The sequence below is a fragment of the Armigeres subalbatus genome, unplaced genomic scaffold (genome assembly GCF_024139115.2).
Source record: "Armigeres subalbatus isolate Guangzhou_Male unplaced genomic scaffold, GZ_Asu_2 Contig435, whole genome shotgun sequence".
Taxonomy (NCBI): domain Eukaryota; kingdom Metazoa; phylum Arthropoda; class Insecta; order Diptera; family Culicidae; genus Armigeres; species Armigeres subalbatus.
The window spans coordinates 922500-942158 of NW_026943189.1; the positions used below are offsets into that span (position 1 = coordinate 922500).

General features: G+C 39.5%; 1 protein-coding gene across 3 annotated transcripts in view; it reads right to left on the bottom strand.

Annotated features, from left to right (window-relative positions):
- The window catches only part of LOC134204172 (calponin homology domain-containing protein DDB_G0272472), a 60811-nt gene that overhangs the window by 37994 nt on the left and 3158 nt on the right, over positions 1-19659 (bottom strand). Inside the window, exon 1 of one of the 3 annotated variants that reach the window (XM_062679000.1) lies at positions 10908-11035. The exons of the other annotated variants lie outside the window; for them this stretch is intronic. The gene's annotated coding sequence lies outside the window, so the exon portion shown is untranslated. Of the gene's footprint in view, positions 1-10907; positions 11036-19659 lie in introns of those variants that run through there. 3 annotated transcript variants of the gene reach the window in all.

A 19659-nucleotide genomic window follows, 5' to 3' on the forward strand; every position in this document is an offset into this window, starting at 1 on the left:
TTCATGGTTTTCGATCAGGAAGCGAAATATGAATATAAAATGGTCAATTGACGGTTCTGACCGCTTCCAAGACCTACGGATTGGCCCGGGGGAACCTGTGAAAGGGGACATTTAAGTTTAGCACCAGAACCAATCATTCGAAGGCTCTTTTTTCATGGTTTTCGATCAGGAAGCGAAGCATGAATATAAAAGAATCCATTGACGGCTCTGACCGCTTTCAAGACCTACGGATTGGCCCCGGGGAACCTGTGGAAGGGGACATTTTAATTTTACCGCCAAAACCAGTCATTCCACGGCTTTTTTTTTATGGTTTTCGATCAGGAAGCGAAGTATGAATATAAAATGGTCCATTGACGGCTCGTACCGTTTTCAGGACCTACGGATTGGCCCCGGGGAACCTGTGGAAGGGGACATCTTAGTTTTAGCACCAAAACCAGTCATTTGAAGGCTCTTTTTTCATGGTTTTCGATCAGGAAGCGAAGCATGAATATAAAATAATCCATTGACGGCTCTGACCGCTTTCTGGACCTGTGGATTAGCTCCGGGGAAGCTGTGGAAGGGGACATTTTAGTTTTACCACCAAAACCAGTCATTCGACGACTCTTTTCATGGTTTTCGATAAGGAAGCGAAGTATGAATATAAAATGGTCCATTGACAATTCTGATCGCTTCCAAGACCCACGGGTTGCTCCTGGAGAATCTGTGTAAGGGGACATTTTATTTTAAGCATCATAACCAGTCATTCGACGGCTCTTTTCGATTGGTGTGTGACGATTCATACAACGAGCAGTGTGACGATTCATACAAAATTCTAGAGGTTTAATTCAAAAAAAGTGTCACGAAGGGGAGGGTGGTTGAAAATCGCCGATTTTTGCGTAACGTACTTTATGGATCTTCCCTGATTAGGAATCGAGAAATGAATATAAAAGGGATCATTGAGGGCTCTGACCGCTTTTTGGACCTACAGATTGACCCAGGAAACCTGTGGAAGGGGACATTTTAGTTTTAGCACCAAAGCTAGTCGTACAACGACTTTTTTATGGCTTTGGATCAGGAAGCGAAGTATGAAGTAGGCAGGTTCCCCGTGAGCTATCCATAGGTCCAGTAAATGGTCAGATCCGTCAATGGTCCATTTCTTGTTCATACTTCACATTCTGATTGAAATCCAAGAAAAAAGAGCCGTCCAATGATTGGTTTTTGTGCTAAAACTAAAATGTCCCTTTCCACAGCTCCCCGGGGGCAATCCGTAAGTCCTAGAAGCGGTCAGATCCATTAATGCTCCAATTTATACTCATTCTTCGCTTTCTGATCAAAATCACGAAAAAAATGCCGTCGAGTTATTGGTTTTGGTGCTGCAACTTAAATGTTTATTTCCACTGGTTTTCCGGGGGGAATCTGTAGTTCCTGAGAGCGGTCAGAGTCATCAATGGTCAATTTTATATTCATACTTTGCTTATATTGCTTACACCAAAATCAATCATTCTACAGCTCTTCGTCGAATGATTGATTTTGGTATAAAAACTAAAATGTCCCCTTCCACAGGTTCCTCAGGGGCAACCGGTAGGTCCCGGCAGCGGTCAAAGCTTTCAATGGTCCTTTTATATTTATACTTTGCTTCCTGATCGAAAACCTATAAAAAGAGCCGTCTAATAACTGATTTTAGTGCTAAAACTAATATGTTCCCTTCCACAGGTTCCCCGGGGCAATCCGTGGGACGTGGAAGCGATCAGAGCCGTCAATGGACTATTTTATTTTCGTACTTCGCTTCCTGATCGATAACCATGAATGAAGAGCTGTCGAATGGCTGGTTTTGGTGCTAAAACTAAAATGTCCCCTTCCACAGGTTCCTCGGGGCCAACCCGTAGATCCTGGAATCGGCCAGAGCCGGCAATGGACCATTTCATATTCATACTTCGCTTCCTGATCGAAAACCATGAAAAAAGAGCCGTCGAACGACTGGTTTTGGTGGTAAAACTAAAATGTCCCCTTCCACAGGTTCCCCGGGGCCAATTCTTAGATCCCGGAAGCGGTCAGAGCCTACAATGGACCATTTTATATTCATACTTCGCTTCCTGATCGGAAACCATGAAAAAAGAGCCGTCGAATGACTGGTTTTGGCGGTAAAACTAAATGTCCCCTTCAACAGGCTCCCCGGGGCCAATCCGTAGATCCTGGAAGCGATCACAGCCGTCAATGGACCATTTTATATTCATACTTCGCTTCCTGATCGAAAACCATGAAAAAAGAGCCGTCGAACGACTAGTTTTGGTGGTAAAACTAAAATGTCCCTTCCACAGGTTCCCTGGGGCCAATCCGTAGATCCTGGAAGCGGCCAGAGCCGTCATTGGAACATTTTATATTCATACTTCGCTTCCTGATCGGAAACCATGAAAAAGAGCCTTCGAATGACTGGTTTTGGTGCTAAAACTTAAATGTCCCTTCAACAGGTTCCCCAGGCCAATCCGTAGGTCCTGGAAGCGGTCAGAACCGTCAATTGACCATTTTATATTCATACTTCGCTTCCTGATCGAAAACCATGAAAAAGAGCCGTCGAATGACTGATTTTGGTGCTAAAATTTAAATGTCCCCATTCACAGGTTCCCGGGGACATCCCAGCGACTCAGGATCCGTTTATTCAATTGGTTTTTCATTCTTGACACATTAGAGGCCTTCTAGAATAAAATTATAGTGGACGACCTATGAAAACGCGAGATTCAAAAGAATTTGTGGCCTGATTCCTTTGATAAGTATCGATTGGAACCGATTATAAAGAAATGGCCATATCTCACTTGATTCTGGTCCGATTCCAAATCTCAATATATGGTTCCAATCAGCAAGAGCCCTACTTCATTTGTGATTACTAATATTATTAAATTTTAACCACAACTTCTCCTAATATCCACCTCAAATTTTCGATTTTGAACCTACCTCCGAAAAACCCGGGATATCTCCGGAACCCGGTGGCCATGATCGGTTCCATGGACATACCGTCAAACTGGATTAATTTTCTAGTTCGGGCATGCCTGAATTGTCAAAATCGGATGAAAACTAAGATAGTTACAACACATCTAATTTTACCCAAAATTTGCCTATCATAATTATTTTGTCCATCCCCTGTATGACATGATCTGTTTTGACCAGGGAATGTAAAACACCAACATTGCCAATGATAACAACATTGTCCTTTTTTTTGTTAAATATCTTGGCTGTGCATATGCACAGCATATGTTTCGAAATGGACAAATTGATATGAAATTTGCGAAAAAGAATCCACGTGTCTTGGAGGGACTCGAACCCTCAACCTCCTACTCTCTAGATAGGCGTGATAACCCCTACACAACAAGACCACTTAAAGGTCACGTTTGCGGAAAAGCCATCAGAATCCGAGTACCAACCTCCACCGCGGTTAGCTCTCTTTTTTGCAAATTGAATATCTTTCGGATGCTTGATTTGTCCAATCTCCACATGTGCTTTACTATTGTATATCCACAGCCAAGCGAGTGCACATTGTTTATTAAACGAGAGGATCGCACTCCATGCCCCCCAGTAACTGTCTGGGCGGGACGGTATAGAATGCGAATTCAATCGCACTCTGCTGTGCCAAAGGCTTGCTTGGCTAAAGCATTTGATGAGTTTGATTGCCTCACTTGTAAAAGTTGGGACAAACTCAACTCGCAACCCAAGTAGCACATGTAACAACTCTTGAATATAAAAAATAAATGAATGGTTACATAATGGTTGGATTGAATCTATGACAAAAGGTCGAAAGACAAAAGGTCGAAAGGACAAAAGGTCGAAAGACAAAAGGTCGCAAGAACAAAAGGTCGAAAGGGCAAAAGTTCGGAAGACAAAATGTCGAAAGGGAGAAAAGGTCGAAAGGACAAAAGGTCGAAAAGGACAAAAGTTGATAACAAGTTGGGTGTATTCCGAAAGATTTTATGAAATGCATTTAACTTCAAGTAGAAATACATACTCTTCCCATCAATCATAGTTGAAGAATTAGCAATTTTCAAAGAAGAAGTAATTACTTTGAAACAATATTATGAATGTCTAGATTGTTCTGTTGAAGATAAAAAGATTGTTGATTTAGGAAATGAATAAAACTTTTATTGCGCGAGACAGAGTTATTCTTTACAGTTGGCAAAACAGATGCTCTTTTATACTTCACTATTTTCAACAATTAAATAAAATTCATTCAATGAGTACAAATAATAGATGGAAATCTGAATGTCTCTTTGATCTGTCAAAATAGTGCACTCCACAGCCACGCAGGCGCACGCATTGAAAATACACCGGCGTGTAATATACTTTGACAGATCAAAGTGACATTTAGAAAACTCAACATCCATCTATTAGTTGTACTCACTGAATGTATTTTATTTATTTGTTAAAAATTGTGAAAAATAAAAGAGCAGAGTTTTTGCTAACTGTGTAGGGCAACTCTGGTGCTAGATTGACTCTCTCCGTTTCAGTTCCTTGTCCATTTCGACCTTTTGATCTTATTGATCTTTAGTTTCTTTCGACCTTTTGTCCCGTTCGACGTTTTGTCCTTTCGACCTTTTGTCCCTTTCGACCTTTTGTCCTTTTCGACCATTTGTCCCTTCGACCTTTTGTCTTTCGACGTTTTGTCCTTAGACCTTTTGTCCTTTCGACCTTTTGTCTTTCGACCTTTTGTCCCTAATTCGGTTGGATTTAGGATGCTTGAAACATTCCAAGTCACGGTTGATTGTATTTGGGTAATTTTTCAGTCATCTTGAAACAAAATGTGTTTCAGTTTTTAAGCAGTTACAGGGTCATTGAATTGTAATCATAACATTGTACTGTCATAAGCACTCAAGTCACAATAAAGTTTTTAATTAGTTACCGAAAGACTATCCGAATAGTAGATGCCAAGTAACAAAAACACCACAATAATATCATGATATAGAGTGAGGGAGCCTCCATCCTGATTTGAATTTCTAACACCATTGATGTCTGGTGCCGAATTATAATTTTGATACAGAGATACTCCCCCCATTTTTTTTGTATATACACTAATTTGGAGTTGAATTCAATAATTAAAACACAATGCGAATTGTTCCAGAACTTGCCAAACGTCAAACGAAGCGAGTTACCTTGAAACATCAATAGCTATGGAAGCAAATTACAATGTAACTAAATTCATTGTTGAGGTGAGTCACATCAATGTTGCAAAAAAAAATATTGTTACTAGTAACTAATCTTGTATAGCCCCATTTATATGATCAACACTGCATGTGAAATTATTGAGTCCATATCGGAAATCGTTGTATACTGAAAAGTTTCATGTGCACTTAAAAAAAAGAATTTTGATATTATCGTTTATAGTACTAAAAACTATCGTCTAGTTTAATATTGTTTAGTGCACAGAAATTTGACAAAACTGTGATTTGTCTTAACAGCCATTAGTATAAAATAAGGTAGATCGAACGTACTTGAGTGTTAAGTCAATAGCAGTTACAGTTACTTCTATCTACTGCCTAATGCCTTTCCGAGAAAAGTCTATTTTTGCTTCTTTGAAAAATGTCAAAGGCATCTACTAATCTCGGAAATTTGTATTTAGATACAATTATTCGAAGTTTTTTCCCTATAGTTTTTTTCCACATAGCTGTTTTTTCCATAACTTTTAAAAACAAGAACAACAACAGTGCATTAATGATTAGATGCTGCTTGTCGACCAAAATTCTTGTTTTATAAAATGTGGGAAAATACTTATCCGTCAGAATTTTTGTATCAATCTTCCTATGAAATTACCAGCAAAAAATAAATTTCCATTCCTATTTATAAAGGAAAACGAAACCCAAAGGTGTGCATAAGTGATGCTAAAATTATGTCATTAAAAAATCAAGAATTTTCTAACTATGAAGTGTTATTTGAACACCTGCTTTAGAAAGATGTTGATAAATCTACGGCCTTCCATAAGGGACATGTTTTGAAATTGACAGTATGAAAAATAGAAAATATAGAGATGCAAGTAAGCAAGAAACGATTGAACCATACACGACATTTTACTTAAGGCAGAAGCATTATCCAAATCCAAACATTAGTACATTGAAAAATTACATAAGTTATCAAATCTTTTGAACCACCATGTATGCGGTCGTTTGATGAAATATGCTCGGAAATATGCCTGTATAATATATTTTTGGTAAATGATTAATATAATAAATAAGAAAACGGCTGTCTCTATGAATCTACTTTTAATTTTAAATTCGAGATTTAGAGATATAATAATAGAGACATTTTTTTCTTTACTGTTATTGATACTTATTTAAGAACAAAAATATATTCATGTTACTATAAATGATAAAACCTAAAAGTTGGTTTAACCGAGGGCGCGAGGTTTTTAGCTAGCTAAAATGATAGTTTTCGCCAAAAATTCCATTCCACACATTAATCTCTACGAATATAACATAAAAATATCACTTTGCATATAAACATTTACCATTTGTTATTTTAGATTCATGTTTTCAACTTTCTGATTAATAACATTCAATTTAAGTGACATTGTGACCAGATTTGTTTCATTTTCGTATTAAATACATAACAAAGTTTCATGACAACAAATAAAATGTTGACAAGTAGAAGTCAGAATGTTTCTGTTACTGTAACATGGAAATGTTACGGATGGATTACAGTGCAACTCAATGTAAGACCGTATAGTTAGTTACATAGTAGCTCAATTTTTTGCGCTTTTTTGGTTGCACTAGTGTTACAAATACAGTAACAGTTATTAAAATTTCTCATATAATTTTGTCGCATATCGATCACCGTAATTCAATTGTGACATTCTGTGCTACTTGGGAATAAGCGTTTGTCTCAAGCTGCAGCAGAATAGGACAATGATCGCCTGTCGCGCATTTCGAGAAGTTGTCGGCTTTCGATGGTGATTTTGGTTAAATAAGTATCAGTTATCAATGCTTAGACATAAACTTAACCATCTGTTAACATGATTTATGTTTTACTTCAGAAATATACAAGTAATTGCAGTTTGAAAAGTTCACAACAATTACCTCTCCATGTTTGTTGCTAATAAAATGGAACGCAACCTTGTCTTTATCCTCTGCAGATGAGGACAAAGACTTATCGCTATTCTCTTTGGTTGCTTTTGACGTAGGACTTACGTCTCTCTTTACTATACCGGGTGTCATTTCAAAATATTCAAATCGACCGCGTTACGCTGTGTTGAAAGATTTTAAACGTTAATAGCGTTCGTTTCAGTGGACGAATTTCTGCGGTAAGCCCCTCAATCGACAGATTTCAAGTATGCCTTTCATGTCCATGCTTGGTAAGACCCGAAAAACTTGTTTCAATAGGCATGAAACTGTTTTCAATGAAAAACATTGAGCTCAAGGGAACCTATAAATATGGGTACCGCATAATTCTTGCATCATTCCATTACCACGTTCTGATTGGTGCAGACACCAGCGAATGAGCAGCCGCTGGGTCTGCCGAGAAGCCATAAAATAGCGCAACGCGATTTTTTCCTTTCATTCTGACTGGGACAAGCGAAGCAACCGCATCATCGATTGAACAGCACTCACACCTTTTAGCAGGGAATGTAGTCATCGAAGCCACCATCATCAGCCGAAACCTAGCCAGTACAGCAGCAGTCCACCCTACAGACCCGACAAAGCAGTAATGCTGAGCAGATACCGGCAGCAGCAGCAGAGTCAGAGGCTGAAGAAAAGCCACATGATGCAGCATGTATGTCCAAAAAACAAACGGTTCTTCAGAGAGCCAATGATAGAGATCAATATCAAAGCTTTCAATTCCCTTCGGGATAGAAATTGCAGGGTTGTTACGGAGATCCTGAAATATTTTCCGCGCCAAATCCGCGCCGACTAAAATCAAATCCACGCCATTTCCGCGCGACATGAAAATCCATTCTGCGCCAAATCCGCGCGACCCAAAACAAAATTCTAAGCAAATACACGTTAAATATCAATGCATTGATCAATGCAATATTGGCATTGATAAAAAAATATGTAGAAAAAAAACATTGTTTGATACTGACCGCACATAAAGCGAACGTAACTGAATGATCGTCCCATGTTATGAATTCTAAATCTTATCACCCGAAATCCCATGTCCGGGTGTTTCCTTCCTTCTGCTACTAACAATGTGGTCTCAGAAAAGAACACGTACTTCTCACCTAAACTGCAATTCTAAGCTCGCTTGCCCGGCTTATTGGCCTGTATCAAGCGAAAAGTCCCGTTAGGAAATAGACGCCAGCAGCGAGCAACAAGCGTAAAAAAGAAGAAGCCCTTCTCGAACGCGTTGATGATGATGACGCTTTGGCTGACAAAGAAGCGGGATACAAGACACTAGCTGATTGGCCCACCAATTGGGAGGCAGAGAAGATTCAAAATTAAGTAGTATAAAAGAAAAGTGCATTCGCTCGCAGAGCATTCAGTCTTTTTTATACCATCACTAGAAATTCGCGGTTATTTGAAAAGATCGTTTTCTTACTTTTTGCACTTAGCCGAAGCAAACAGCCTTCAGTGGAAGGGCTAAGATACAGTCTACATCCCCTGCTGAGCCAACTTGTGGTTTATTTCAGGCAGTCCTTCAGTGGGAAGGTTGCCACTGTCGAGGCTAATATTTCGTGACCGGACAGATACTTCCTGAATTTTTTTGATGATTTTTGTTCGAGGTAGATTTGGTAGAATGGCATGCAACGCCGATTATTTATCCAAAATAGTTGATGTGAGAAATTTGGACATATTATGTATCTTAAAGGCATGGTCAAGTCAAGTCCTACGTCCACTTAGCGGTTATGTCACAGACATTACCCACTGCTCGTTTTTTTTGCATTTTTCAGCGACAATTACATTCCTTGGTTTTGACTCAATTTTAGAAATAGCCATTACGTAAGTCCTCCAGGCTGTGCCGCTTTTGTACCAGATTGAACCCGAGTGGCCCAGAAATCCTAAAAATATCATTCCCATCATTGTTTTGTGAAATCATGAAGTTTGGGGTGTCACACATCATGTTTTGACTTAAATTTGTAAATGGCCACTTTTTCCGAGGACAACTGGCCCCAACGATTTCTGGAATAATTCTGGAGCCGTACTGAGGATTGACCCAAATCAAGTATGAATCAAAAAATGGGATCCACTGGATTGAATGCAACTTGTTGCAAAAGAATCGGTCAAGAAATGTCAGGGACGGAAGGTTAACTTCAGTGGCAGTCAGCAAAATCTGGCCAAAACTTTGAGGTTTGTAGAGTGGTAGAATACGTGCTTTAGAGCTTAATCCATGTAGAGCTTCAAGTTTGTAGATTCATTTATAACAAAAACAATTCTTTTTCTCTATAGCTGCGAATAACTAGACAAATCATATGTTTTTTTTTAGCAAACGTATGAATAAAACCTAATTTCTATATGTCTAAACTTCTTTGAGTCATACCATATCATGCTTTTACCTAATTCAACTATTTTCTTGTTTTTTTTTAACTTGACCTCATCGTGGTTTTTAAAAAAATCTTCTTTCGCGTTGCATTGTCACAACTTTTTCAAATGCTAATCTATCGTAACAAACTTTTTATTACGGTAAAAGGAGATCTTCCTTCGCGAACATTTTGTAACAATATAGGGGAACTGTTCCGATCTCCATCTCACTGTACATATATCCATCTTATCGCTAAACAAAAAAATACGGCACCAATTTTGTCAACATGCGTGCTCACTGCTGAAAAAAATCACAAAAATAATAAACAAACCAAATTCCATTCCATTGCTTCGTTTTTGATGGGATGAAAAAAGGAGCTATGGGATGAAGTGGCAAACCGTTCCCCTACGAGCCAGTAGAAGCGTTGTATGAAAATAAAGTGCGTCCAGATATTAAGTGACTTGAGCCTTAGGTATAACAAAGTTATGTCTACCATTCGAATCAGTTCAACGAATTGATTGTGTGTATACCAAAGATAAGAAAAAAGTTAGAAATTTAAAACCGATTTGAGTTCAACAAGTTGTAACAAAAATTGTGCATCGAGCCACGAAAGTTCGTCGCTTGAATAATTCAGGAATAAGTATAACAACTCTAGATGAATTAGTTTACACTACTATTAGTTTACACATCGTACGAGATTGTCCTTAAATTGCGATACAATTTATTAGCTGTACGATGATGAACTACGGAACGTAACTCAACACTCGAAGAGCGTTAGAATATTTTCAACAAGCAAGATCTGACAATTCAAGAATATGTAACACATACGGGATATGATGATTTTTAACCATGAAAATATCCGTAGAAATACAAATAATATTCCGAGGCAATCCATTGAAGATGTTAAAATAATGATATGATGATGCACTGAAACCAATTCGTTCACCTGAAGAAAAGGCATACTATATTTGATCGTTTATGCGTTTATCGGCTATGAATTGTATTATTAGGGGATATGAAAAAAAAGTTATATGCACTGCACACCCATGATGTGAAGCGTTTGTGTATCATATATCAATAACGGTGAACTAGCGAGCGTTGTTCGATTGAAAAAGAGCAATACGATACGGAACGGTATCATGCAACTGGATAAAACATATGCATGCAAAGGACATAGAAGGACGTAAAAAGACAGTCATAATCTCGTAATTTATGTTCTGACAGAAATAGGAAGTTTTTATTTCACAGCATGTGATGTGTTTATGGGAAGATCGAGATATCACACTATGTGAGAAAGTTTGTTGAAGATGAATAATTTTACGATTCTTTCGTCACTCGCGGTTTATTTGAATATTGAGAATGATGCTCAAATTGATATGTACATTGTGTACAATTTTGTTACAAACGAAGCTGGGACTTTCTAGGACTAAAACAGAAATAGTGAGCTTTGCACGAGAAGTATAATCCAGTTCTACCGGGTGGAATGCTCGACTTACCGTTTAAAATAATTCCAAGTCGGTGTGAAAATGCATGCAACGTGATAACAACCCGGTAAAGAGTATTTGCTCTTGAACTATCAGCTTGGATACGACTGTTCGAATCGAAGCCTCTACAAAAACTAAACGACCATCTAAACGAAGGCGGACTTGATAATCGGAAACAATTAAATCGCCGGTTTAGCTTATAGGTTAGTACTCGATAAAAAGAACGCAAACGTTTCACCAATACAAAACAAAATGCCATAACTGCGTGGTTAGAAGGATGCTTTTCTGCATTTCCACCCACTTGGTGAATAGAACAAAACCCTCCGGCAGCAATATTGCAATATTTTTGTACAGCGAGGTGAATCAAATAACAATAAATGATGGATGTGTGTGGTTCACAGCCTGGGAATGTCGTTGGCTTACGGCGAGGACTTGCCCGTGGTCGGGAAATATTATTAGCTCATCCAAGGTGAATCCACAAGTTGATTCCCTTTTCAACAGGATAATGCTAAAGCGATGTGTCCCGACAGAGCGGTGTAGCTTGTTTATGGTGAAGGATTTTAGGCATTGTCTTGACATTTTGCTGAAGGGTAACAAACTACTTGGGTGGAATACTGTAAAATGTAAAGTCCTTAAATTTCGTAACGATTTTAGAGGGGCCAGGGGTCCAAAAAGTGAGACAATAATTTTTACTGTGATTAAGAAGGGGAGAAAAGTGCATAACGCAAAATGGTCTAACTTATAAAATCACTCATATAATGTTTTGTAGAACATGTCTTAACAAATGTTACAATTATAATTCAATATTAGATGTTCATTACCCGGCTGCAATGAAAATGTTGAGCAAAATCTATTTATTTTCACTTAAATTTAACGATTAGCGATTCTTTTATTTCATCCGTGAAATTTTTGTTCAATCCGCAAAACAATCAACCATGCGTCCACCCCTTTTCCTCGTGCAATTAAATAATTTTGCCCCATCATATTCGGTCATTTTGCCCCAGCCCTTTTTTTAAAACATATTTAAATGCGTTAGAGAATCACAGCAATTTTGTTGTCCTGAATAAAAGATCATTGTAAAATGTAGCATCTTTGCATCTGCACGTTGTTGAAAATGACTAGCTTTTATTCGCGTAATGTTATTTACCTACTATACCTGGAGAAGAGGAAAACAGTTAAGAGTGAAAGTGACTATGGGTCAAATCAAGGGATATTTCGAAACCTGAATGAGCTTCAAAGACATGTTTTCCAACTCATTGGATATTTTCTGGACTTTGACTATCTTTTTTGACTATTTCGGAATGTTGGTTTGAATGTATCTTATACTTCTTCTTCTTCTTCTTACTGACATTACATTCCATACTGGGACATTGTCGCCTCGTAACGTAGTGTTCATTAAGCACTTCCTCAGTTTTAAACAGCGAGGTTTCTAAGCCAAATTACCATTTTTGCATTCATATATCGATGATTCTTTTCTGCCCAGAGAGGTCGAGAAAATTTCCAACTCGAAAGTTGCTTAGACCGGACCGCAGATCAAACCCAGCCACCTTCAGCATGGTCTTTCTTTGTAGCTGCGCATCTTACCGCACGACTAAGGAAGGCCAGAAGGCTCCTTGAATGTGTGTAAAATATAATTAAAAACTGCAACAATATAATTGCATGAAATAATATCTTTCAACGGTTTGTCGATCGTTAGAGATAATTGCATCTTGGACATTTGGCGCCATTACGTCCTCTTCAACTGCAACCTTATGGAATTTAGAGATGAGCCAGCCTAGGGCTGAAAATTTCTTTCATGGAGTGGAGATAATAATATAACTTAAGGGATTGAAACAGACAAGAATTATGTCAAAGATAAAGTCAGCTTTGATTGCAGGTTTGAAAAAACCCTTATCAGAACAAATATTTAGACAATAAATTTAGCGCAAAATCAAATGAGATCCCTGCACGTCTGCTGAAGTGCTGACGTTAATTCCCAATTCGTTAAACATCTGGAACAAACTGAACACAGTATTAGTTTTATCGCCGTCACCATGATAACACGGTCTGTGTGATTGTTTATTGTTCCAATTGCACTGGCATTGCACACCTTGTGCTGACCTTGGCCATTTCTCGGTCGACTTATCCGGCTTTTCATTTCGTTAGCGCCCTACTCTGGTTAGTGCAACACCCACAAAAAACCGCGAAAACGCTGAACGGTTCGTGTGGGAGGAATAGCAGTTTTCAACACAATTTTCCCGCGAACCACAAGCAGAGCAGAACTGTTTCCCAGTTCTTTTATAATTTTCTGTATAATGCCTTTTAAAACAGGTATTGCTCAAAGTGTGAGAAATTATGAGTTCTAAAAATTCAAATGTATGGTCGAACTACTGAGCTTTCTCTCGTTAATCCGACTGTCTAACCCATACAAATGAACCAACTCACGGCACAAATTTGAAAACTGACTGTGTGGATACTGTGTTTAAACTTTAAAGGGGTGTTTTAACTTTCTAATACGAAAAAATCTGAATTGGGGAGATCTGGACTAACGAGTCGTCGAATTAGCGAGAGTCTGCATGAGCGGTACCTCATGAATAATCTCAGACATATTGTGTCGTCTGTTATAGGACAGCAACAGCACCATTATGAGTGAGGACTGCGTGAGTTTTAGTAATGGGGAATAATTTCTATTTAATATTCTGTCACTTTAAAGAAATTTCGTCTCAAATCAACTCTTTTCCATTTCAAATAGTGGTCTTGGTAAGAACCGATTCACGCTTCTTGGGACCTTGATTCAAATTTACAACTACTAAAAACAGTCAACCATTTGTCCGAATATTTTCCTCGCGGCCAATAATGGTCACTCGATGATTTACCACAATTTTGAGAACTTTTTACTTTGAAAGTCTCCCTAATAAAGCATAGCATAGCATAGTTACGGTGTACTTCGTAGATTGGACACTAGTGATACTCATGTTTTTCTTTTGAAATCCTTATTCAGATTGCTATCAGAAATCAAGGTGGGTGTGGTCCTTAATTTCAAATCTAGGATTAAAATCACAAAAGCATGAGGATTACTACTCTTGGCCACGCCCATCTTCACCGTAACTTGGGAGGGGAAGGAAGTGTTGATGTAGTACTTACTTACCGAGAGGCCCCCGACTCAGCGACACCCTCATAAGTACCACGGAGTTGGATTTTGGGGAAGGTATTCGTTAGGTCAGGATTTGCCTGTAGCTGGCAATATGACCGTGGTAGATCTTACACCGTATTACACCACGCAAAGGTGTCTACCCAGCATTACGGGGACTTTGAAAGACACACACACAAAAAAGAAAAAAAAAACTTTTTACTTGAGTGCTGATGATCCTGATCCTGATACATCGGTCAAACTAAATTCTCTTCAGCAATCACGCCGATGACCACCACCGATGCCGATTCTGGGACCGCTCTCCAATGCTTCCGGTCTTATTCGATCCCCACATAATTTCGAACAAAATGACGCGCGCGCATGGGAAAGCAACTTTCTTGTATCCAATTAATAAATGCCTTTGCGAGTTTAAGAAATATCTGGAAAACAGGCAGATAAGTAAACGCACCAAAATACGAATTTTAAACTCTAATGTGAAATCTGTACTGTTATGCACTAGCGAAACATGATGTGTATCAGTGGAGAACACTCAACGGCTGCAGGTGTTCATCAACAGATGCCTGCGGTATATAATTCGGACCTGGTGGCCCCACATCTGGATCTCAAACAACGAGCTTCATCGTCGTTGTAACCATAGGCCGATAGTAACAGAAATTCGGGATCGAAAGTGGGGCTGGGTCGGCCACACTCTACGTAGGGGCGGAAACGAAATCTGTAAACAAGCATTAGACTGGAACCCAGCGGGACATCGCAGCAGAGGTAGACCCATGGGAAAACCCGGAACACAAAAGAAGAAGCTTTGAAGTTCATTTTATAAGTCTTATGTCCAAAATCACCAATGCTTTTAGTTGTACGCACATTTTGACTTTTCAAAATCAGATCGTAAGAAATACAATGTTTGCTTTTGATCTTTTTTGAACCTTGTAGGTTAGTTTTAGAACTGGTTCCGGGACACCAACGTTTTTTAGGCAATACATAAGGAGAAATGATCATTCGACGAAAAGTCATTCGGCCGAATGCTACATGGCCGAATAACCACGGGTATGATGTTTTCGAATTCGCGTTGATCGAGCCGCGCTGCTGCCATCTGGTGGAGATGGACGTGTGCGTGAAATCACTGTATTTCGACATGGTGAAGATAGGAAGTATTTTTTAAAATGCTTTTGAAATGTGTTTAACAGCGTTACGTTGAAAACTTTTAAATACGTAGGGTTAGAATTTTTGAAAACTACATGTTTGGCTACTTATCAACACATGGTTTTGCCTTTCTCGTATACTAAGTATACGTAAAGATACGTAAAGGCTATATGATCACTCCAAAACCAAACTTTTGAGAGAAGGCTCGGAGACCCAAAACTAAACTCGCGCAAAACACGCTAAAAAACACTCACTCATTTTATTTTTGCACGAGAAAGGCATCAACACCGCTAGGTGGATTAATCAGGGTTTTTTTTTTAATAGAAATGATTCAACTTTCGGGTTGCTAATCCAAAATTAAATCAAATTTCTTACCCGTACAATCAAAATATTCTCGGCTAAGACGTGTTACAACGCAACGTTTTAATAAGCATTTTAAAATTAACTTCCTATATGCCTTCCCGGGCGCAATAAAAAAGTATCACCCAGCCTCCATTTTGTTTTCGCGCTGCCGTCAGGAGCAATTATAGAAGCAGTCTCCTTCTTGTTGCTTATAAAACTGTTATCGAGAAACGCACCCGTTTTTCTCCCGTGATTACTCTTATGACTGTCGTTGCGGAATTTTCAATATTAGCTACGGGTCGATCTCTGGTGGTGAAATACAAGTATCCGTCCCGTGCGAATAACGCATTAGGTCGAATTCCTTTTAGCCGAAACGGATATTAGGCTTCTAACTAATTGGTCGAATATTACGATCGACAAAGTAAGACATTTTACTGGGGAAGTCATTTAGCTGAATGATGATGATGAGAAATTAGCAGTGAGAAATAACAGATGCGTTCTAACTTCTTATGCCACACTGTGAGAATTCATAAAAGAGAAATTGGGAGTAAGATATGAGCAGTGAGTTGTGATAAATGAAAAATGCTAGAATTAAGCGAACCCTCTGTCACCTCACTTCTTACTACACACTTCTTCCTTCACATGTCTCACAGCACACATCTGACTTCCCTAGCTGCTCACTTCTCATTTTTCACCTCTCACTTCTCATTTGTTCGGAATAATATCACTATGTAAGGGATATTCTCAACTATTCGGGGAAACTAATTGTCTGTGAATTTTTACATTTATTGTAAATATCGAACAAACTATATCAGCATATTGCCGTAAAGCTCTAGAACCAAAGTATGTTTTGATGATGTCAACTCAATTTTGATCAAAATAACACTTACACCCCTCTGCTTCTAACACCCTCAATTGTCACAGTTTGGTATGTTCAGTTAACTCTGCTCTTTATAATTTTTGTCGAATGTTTGTTCTAGGTCAAAAATTTTGCTACCATATGAATTGTTCGGTCAACTGACATATATGATCAAATGGCATTTTCGGCGGTAGATCCGTTCGGTCGAATGATATTTTCGAACGTATTACCTCGTGACCTGTTTGGCTAAATTACCTTGTCGACTGTAGAACCAGTTCGACATAACATTTTCGATCAAATGACATATTTGGTTTTATGGAGTAGCCATCGAACAAATAAGTACAGTGCGTGTTTCAGTCGTCACGAAAATTATAATACCCATTTGGTGTTCGTTGGCTCATGCGCATGTATTGGGCTTTGCTTCGGTCGAAACAAGCGCGATCTTCCTAGTTTGCAGTAGCTTTCGGGCAAGCAAGTACAAAGTGTTGCGCGCTCGTTCGGTCGTCCAAAACGCGATTCTCCTCAATTATCATATGCCACCGGGTGTGCGCATGGCTTAACCTTTCTTTTGTCGCGAGACTGCAAATTGGTGTTATTTCCCATACCTTAGATCGCATCGCTTACCAAAGTGAATCCAGAGTTCTGATGTCAAACCCGTACCTCCCGCCCAAATACGACTACTTCCATAGCGTAACAATCCACAACAAAGAAAAAAGGGACAAAAATCAAAAATTATCACAAGTTCTCCTTTCAGTTGGATTAGAATTAGTTCATTCATACAAAAAGTGTGGTGAGGGAGGGGTGATGAAATGGCCAAATTTTACGATGATCTATTGAAAACTAAGTGCGTATCTTGCCTCACTCTAGTATACGACAAAGTACCATTTTTGACCAAATGACCTGGTCGGCGAAAGGACATTTCCGGCCGTATGACTTGTTCGGCTAGAGGTCATGCGTTGCCAAACGGCAGAATAGTTTGTTTTACCAAACCAGTTCCAGGGTACCACAACTGAGAGGGACATGACATACCCATAAGTGGGTACCACAAATAACTCATTTATCTCATTTCTCACATTTTACTCACTGCAAACATTGATACCGCTTCTAGTACAGCCTATTGCCCTTTATAAACCATCGGCAGGTTCTGGAAGAGGAACCGTCCTAAACCAAACTACTTGTCCATAGCCAACGGTACCCAATGTGGTGGGCACCCAAGGCCTCTTTTAGTCCTCAAATCCCAGTGTCGATTGTGGTAATGTGGAGGTCTTTGAACTTGCTATAAATCGGAAGCTTGGAGGTTAGAATTCAAATTATTTACTCACAGTAAGTATGGTGGTTGACAAAGGCAGACTGCCCTTAAAGCCAACACTAATCAGCGTGTTGCGTGAATTAATCTCCAATAAGAAAGGGGTCTCGGCTTGATGAGTTAGCCGACTGGTGGCATGGCTAGATGGTTCGTTCGACGGATGACAGGGTTGGCTGAGGTTGAAACTGGTAGACGAATGACGCGGCGGTGCGTGCTAACCGATATCAAAACTCGGGTAGTTCCGTTGGATAGAGTTGGTTGTAGTTTGGCTTGGTTTGTTTGTCAACTGGCTTGGTTTGGTTTGTCAACGTGGCGTGGTTGTCGTAATGGCCGACGGGTAGCACTACTCACACGATTTGTTGACGGATACTCGACTGATTGCGGAACTCGACGAATTGCCGTTAGATCACGACGCACGTAGCTTGATTGGACGGGCCAACGGTTATTGAAGCTCTCCGGATTGACCGGTGGACGATCACGAAAGGATGGCGCTACTTGCCTGATTGCCAATGGATTGTCCAGATGGCGTGGCCGGTAGGAATAGCTGACGGAAAATGTTGTACCTGGTTTTTATGGCCGACGAATAACACGCGCACGGTTAGTCGACTTCTTCTTCTTATTGGCATTAGATCCTGGGACTGGGATCACTGGGACAGAGCCGCCTCGCAGCTTAGTGTTCATTAAGCACTTCCACAGTTATTAACAGCGAGGTTTCTAAGCCAGGTTACCATTTTTGCATTTGTATATCATGAGGCTAACACGATGATACTCTTAAGCCCAGGGAAGTCGAGACAATTTCCAATCCGAAAATTGCCTAGACCGGCACCGGGAATCGCACCCAGCCACCCTCAGTATGGTCTTGCTTTGTAGCCGCGCGTCTTACCGCACGGTTAGTCGACGGATGGCGAAACTCGTCGGATTGTCGATGGATCACCGAGCGAGTGTTGAAATTGTCCAAAGGCGAACACATTCCCATCCGTTCGGCACGCCATATTTCTAGCATCCCAGCCGCCACGAAATTTTTCCCCGGTATGGCCTGTATCGCTAAATGCCATCTTTGGCCGAATGACTTTTCCAGCAAAACGACATTTTCGGCTGACAGATCTGTTCCATCAAACCATTCTTTCAGCCAAATGACTTGTTTGGCTAAATGGCTTCATCGCCCAAACATCTTATTGGCCCAACGAAATATTCGGACAACTAGTTTTAAGCCTCATAACCGTACTGAAAGCAGAATAATAATTAGATTCGATTATACTGTTGGGTGGAACCGTATGCAGAGCAAGACTCAAGTCAGGATGGTACATAACCGTTTCGGCTACATGACTCTCGGCCTAAGGTGTTATTTGGCCGAGTGGCATTTCGGAAGAATGACATTCTGACAAACGATCCTTCTTATGTATTTCGTAAAAAAAATGAATATTGATTCGGCTTGAAGGTATCCAGATATATGTCTCCAGCTGGTGTTCCTGAAACGATTCTGGATGCCCAAAACTGACCAAGGTTCGAAAGGTATTGTCCATATACCACGTGAACAGGTTTTGATCAATTTCAGATAACACCCTCCCCCAGCGTGGAAAATTGCTCATATAAAATTTCAAAAATTTGTACAAGCCGTGGACATTCGTTATACTCCCCTCCCCCTAAGCAGTTCACGTGCCCAAAACTGACCAACAAGGTTCAAAAAAAGATCAGAGGCAATCATATGCTTGTATTTCTCACGATCTGATTGTGAAATGTCGAAATGTCCTTACAACAAATAGCATTGGTGATGTTGGACATAAGACTTATAAAACGAACTTCAAAACTTATTCTTTTCTTGTCATAAGACAAGTTTGTACCATCCCATTTAATTCCACCAATTCAAGTGGATGGAACAAATTCGTCTTATGACAAGTGAAGACATTCCACAAAAAAGCTCAAACTAATTTTCTAAACTTATTCTTTTGTGTTTCGGATTTTCCCGGAAATGGCCAGAGGTAGTCTCAAT